Raw genomic sequence first — 5929 nt, 5'->3', positions numbered from 1 at the left:
CCGCGGGCTCGGCCTTCCACCTCAAGGGAGCCACCTACGAAACACCATTGGTATATGGTGATAAAAAACACCCACGGATGGGTCATTTTCAAAGTATTGGGACTTCGGTCTCAGTTACCTGCGAAGCGGGAAGTATTCCGGGGTAATCGGCCGTAATGGCGACCAAGGCATTATCGATGCTCAGTTGGTGAAATACCCCATCGATCAGCTCCACTGAAATGTCCGGATCCTCTTGGGAGGCCGGATCGAGGGACCGTTTCGGATCCTCAGGTTGTGGAGGCGGGTTGTTTATATCCTTTACGGCCCGGCGCAATTCCTGCGCCGGAATCACAAAATGAGGTACTTAACTATGGGAATATGGATCGGATAGGCAAAAATAAATGTCCGCTTACCCAGCTTGGAGGATTTTTCATAGAAAATCCGCTCTGCGGATTGACGCGGAGAAATTCCTCCTCTTCTCCCTTGTACAATGCGGACAAGATCTTCATCAGATCGGCGACCGATCTCGGCCCCTTGCAGCCATAGCGGGTGGCATCATCCTCCTTGTTGAAATCCCACATGGGGTGGCCTCTGTACTGGAGGGGCTGCACCCCCCCGCATAATGCATGTGGCCATGACCCCAATCATGGTCAGTCCGGAATGAGCTAACAGCCTAATTCAGCTCATCAGGTAGAAAACGTCCCTATCGTTTTCCTTCTGAGGGCCCCGCGGACACTAGCTTAGGCATTTCTTCAAAGCAGCGTTACTGAACTCAGGGAGGCCGACCCGAACTGGGTCCGGCAGGGGAACATCCTCGATATAAAACCATTCCGAAGGCCAGTCTTCGGACGCCTTCTTCGGGGTTCTGGATAGATATCAGGTCCCGGTGATGCGCCATAGTTCGGCTCCACCCACTTGATATATTGACCCCTCTTGAGAACGGGGCACAAGGCAGAATAGCTTCTTCCACAGCGCAAAATGAGGCTCGATGCCCAAAAACAGCTCGCAAAGGGCCACAAAGCCGGCAATATGCAAAATGGAGGCAGGCGTAAGGTTATGCAACTGGAGGCCATAGAACTCCAAGAGCCCCCAGGGAAACGGATGAATTGGAAATCCGAGCCCTCTTATCAAATAAGAGACAAGGCATACCCGCTCTCCTTTGGAGGGGCTGGGGACGCTCTCCGCTTGCTTCCCGCCCTTAGGTGGCGAGTCCGGCTCGAACCGGGACCATGAAGGCTGCGGGAAGAAATCCCTTGGCTTGGAGCGCCACTAGCTCACTATGCGGGACAGAGCATCTCTCCCAATCTCCAGGCTGAGGGCTGGGAGGGCGAGAGGAGGAGCCGCGTCGACTGTCCATGATGGAATGGATTTTTTTCAGATGCGCTTTGATGAATACTCGCGAAGGTAGGATGGTGTGATTTGGATCTAAGATCCTCGTCTCTTTTATAGGCAGCTTATTTGTGCAGCTAGGGGGATAAATGTAAAAATACCCTGGCTTTTCGCATTCGTTCAACACGTGGAAGATGGCCATTATTGGGCGTGGAAGCCGAGGAGTGCAATATTTACAAGAAGCCAGACGCTATTCAACAGGTGCACAGGATTTGGAGAAGAACCCGCCTTGCAATGCCGAAGACAATCTACGCGCCGGACTCATCGCCATTGAAGCCTGGTCCGGGGGCTACTGAGGGAGTCCTGGACTAGGGGGTGTCCGGATAGCCGAACTATCATCTTCGGCCGGACTCCTGGACTATGAAGATACAAGATTGAATACTTCGTCCCGTGTCCGGATGGGACTTTCCTTGGCGTGGACGGCAAGCTTGGAATACGGATATGTAGATCTCCTACCATTGTAACCGACTCTGTGTAACCCTAACCCTCTTCGGTGCCTATATAAACCGGAGGGTTTTAGTCCGTAGGACGAACAACAATCATACCATAGGCTAGCTTCTAGGGTTTAGCCTCTCTAATCTCGTGGTAGATCTACTCTTGTATTACCCATATCATCAATATCAATCAAGAAGGAGTAGGGTTTTACCTCCATCGAGAGGGCCCGAACCTGGGTAAAAACATCGTGTCCCTTGTCTCCTGTTACCATCCGCCTAGACGCACAGTTCGGGACCCCCTACCAGAGATCCGTCGGTTTTGACACCGACAACGACGGAATCGAGGCTGAAGGCAAGATGGTCGGCTTGGCGGTTGACGGTCATGCCGCCACCTATCCTGACGACGGCCAGAGGAAGCATGAAACACGGTAAGAGCAAGCCGCCAGCTTAGTCAGGGTCGTCCTAAAAGCAGACAGGGATCGGCAGCAGGCGATGCTATTGGCTCAGCGTAGAGTGTGGTTGATGGTGCGGGCAGTGGAGCAGGAACCGTGACTATGCAAGGACAACTACAACAGTGGTGGCCGCTGCACGAGGCGTAGGCTTATGTCCCAGATGGAGGAGGGCACAGCACCGGACATCGTCGGGGCATGTCTGGGGCCGTCACGGCAGCCCTGGCGAGAGCCAACGTTGTCTTGCCGGACATCGCCTGGGCAGACCCGGTGGTCGCACAAGCCCTGGTGAGCGTTGCGCCTGAGGCAGTACCGGTGATCCCTGATGTCGAGTCTGCCCCAGCCTTGATAGATCAAGGTGTGTAGGTAATCGACTTGGCGGCCTTCGCTCCCACTGAGCCCATGATCGAAACGCTGATGGACAATGGCTGTTGTGCGTGCTGGGTTGGCGGCAGGTGCACAGTAGCTCTTTTGTGCGTGCGCGGTTCGTTATATATATGCTTGATTGATTTCTTCATGCATGTCAAATTTGTCAATTGTATGGGCTGGCCTATCTGTATATTATCTGAATTTGCAATATGGACAATTAATATGAAAATGCCTTCTGGACATCCGTGCTGATCACCACGTGGAAAACATGGACATTCTCTACTCTACCAGGCAGATGCTTAAACTAAATGAACTATGTGCGATACTAATACTTACCATAAAAATTTAAGAACTTGTCTAACAACATTTGATATATATATATATATATATACACATCTGGGCTATTCTGTTACGCATAACAAAATATTATTCTGTTACCCTTTCTGTACTGACGTAGTTCACAGGTTGGACTGACGTGTTTTTCAACAAGAGCTGATGTTCTTGCCTGCACGACGGACAGAAACAGGGGATGCAACGTGGAGCTTCCGGCCGTTCTCCGGCGCGATGCTGCGGGCCATTCGTTGCTAGAGGAGACACGTAAAGGGGTTCCACACGTGCGCGCGCTCATCTGGATGTGTTTTGCGATTTGTAGTCACCGGAGGTGACGGTGTGGTCATTTTGGCGACGGACGTGTTTTTTGGCGTCAGTGTTTACTGTGGTGTTCGCGGGCCTCAAATTATATTGTGTTTGTCGTTTTTGATGTGAGAATTATCGGTATGTTATGGTTTTTTGAGATTATTTTCATCTGTAATTCATGATTACGAGTTTTGGTGTTCTTGGTCGTTTTCGACGCCCGCCATGGAATTTTGTTCTTCTTTTTCTGTTTTTTTACTTTCGAATTGGTGTTGCAGGGAGAGATATAAGGATTGTATGAAAAGATTTGCGTTGTTAATTTTGCTTTTTTAGTTGTTTCTACCCCGGATTCCCATGTTATTTTGTCGTTGGCGGAGGTGGTGTATGGCGGCTGACTGTAAGCTGCGATTTCTTGTAATCTGGTCAAACTGCGTAATTAATTTGCGTGTTTTTCAGTGTTGTTTTGAATTGCTGCCGTATGTGTAGTTGGACTGCTGCGTGTCAAAGTTTTATTACTGTGTGTTGACATTGGAGCCGCACTGATGGCTCTGCACTTTGATTATAAAGCCCGAGCCCTCTGTCAGTTTCATTCTACGAGCTGCAACCAAAGAAAAGGGGGGATGGATCCTGAGCTAGGAGAGGTCACAGAGGAGGAGGGGGACGCCATAGATGTGAGGGCTGCAGTAGCGGAGCAGAGGAGGAGGAGGCGCAGGCGTAGGCAGATGTCGCAACGTGCTGCCGAGGAGGAACTGGAGGCAGAGTTCAACAGACGGCTTGCGCGTGAGGTGATGGATACTTGCAACTCCAATGAATTGGATCTTCTTTTCCCAGAGGGCAGGGGAAGGAACCATATTCAGATCATTAGTTGGGCTAGGGCGAGAGCAGCCACGGCTCCACATCCATCCACCAGGGCAAAATGGCGTCGTTTCTTTGATCGTTATGACTGAAGTAGTGAACATTATGTTTTTAAGATTTTTGTTGTGGGGGAGCAGATGTTCGAATGACTAAATGAATTCAACTTGTTATTGTCTCTGAATGTGTTGTTTTGTCTGCATATGTTCGACATGTGCACCTTTGAACTGCTTGTTTTTCTGAAGTTGTATTGATTTGCGATCAAATGTTGCATGGCTTGTGTAATAACTATTTCCTACCAGCTGGCTGCCCATCTTCCTATTTATTATTTTTATAATCTGCGAGTGTCCCTGACTACAAATGCTATCCATCTATGTGTGGTGTGTGGCCAAGTCTTCCCCCTCCCTTTTCTTCCTTCTTCCAGAATCAGATCTAGGTTACTCTCTCTTCTCTTCGTCGCCTTTTTCTCTGTTCCTGTGTGTTCCATGGAGGATTGTTCATGCGGATGCCTGGCAAAGATGGCGCGCATAGCTGACGGCTGTGTGTACGAGTCTGGTTTGGAGCTCACTCAGACTCAATGGCGTGGGCAACTTTCTTGTTTGCTGTACAGCAACCATGGGTTTCGTACACCCTATGTTTGTCGCCTGACGGATGGTGACTTGAAGGAATCATGGGTATGTGTTTCTATTCGTTTTGGTTCCTACTTTCTTGATGGTTTCTGTTTGAATCCCATGGACTGGATCTGCAGTTTTGTCTAATGAATAGCTTGTCTATATTTTTTTAATTTGGTTTTGTGAGATTTTAACAGTAGGGATTTCTGTGTGTATTTGTTCATTACTTAACAATATTTTAACCATTTTTTTGTATAATCCCTGATCTGTTTATGAATAGATGTTTTTACTGTAGGTGTATTTGATTTGTATATTTCTTCAGTTTAGTCAGTTCACATGTCTAGTTAGTTTTGTGTTATTGTTTTGGTTTAGATTTTTTCCATTTTAGTTTGTTATGCAAATCGTTCCTATATCTGTGTAAAAATTCAGTTATGTCAGGTGTTCATTTTGTTTTGTACTCCCATGCCCATTTGCAGAAAATGTCATCGAGGATCAGGATTGTTGCTCCTAGTTCCGCTGTTCTAAAGATGGAGACTTCAGACAACAATGGGTATCAGTTGATGGATGTTGCCTACCACATCGACTTTGATGGTTGCATCAACCTAACTACTGGGTGGAAGGAGTTTGTTGCTGAGTCTGGATTTGAGGATGGTGATGTGGTTATGGTTATGTTCTTGAGAGAAGACGACTCTCTGACGTTCAGAATCTATGTGCTGTAGGTTTAAATGTGGCAAATGACGCCGGTTTGTGAGATTTGTGTGTGGTTGATTATGTTGCAGTATTTTTTCTTTTAAAACATTTGCATGTGAGATGGTTGAATTGTATGGTATTATCAGAATGGTATGGAACTAGTTATGTAATGTTATTCCCATTGTTCTGCTCAAGTATAATTGTTTTTTTACATTGTTTATATTAGTTATGGAACAATTTCTATAGTTGAACTGATGGGCATCCTTTGTTTTGGCTGATATATTTTTCATGTTCATAACTCGCAGACGGTGCTATACGCTGATGAGTTTTTTAGAACCGCTTTTTTGTTATTTGAGTTTTGCTGAACTTACATCCTTTTAATGATAGTACTTATCTATTTTAGTTTGTCAATTACCGATCAAATTTGTTTGTTGTATAATATTTTTTTCCTTACTTTTTTACATGAATTTTGGAGAACGTTTTTTCCTTTTTTAATAGATGAACAATGATAGTTTTAGTATTT

Source organism: Triticum dicoccoides, chromosome 3B, assembly GCF_002162155.2.
Source record: "Triticum dicoccoides isolate Atlit2015 ecotype Zavitan chromosome 3B, WEW_v2.0, whole genome shotgun sequence".
NCBI lineage: Eukaryota > Viridiplantae > Streptophyta > Magnoliopsida > Poales > Poaceae > Triticum > Triticum dicoccoides.
This window is presented reverse-complemented; position numbering follows the sequence as displayed.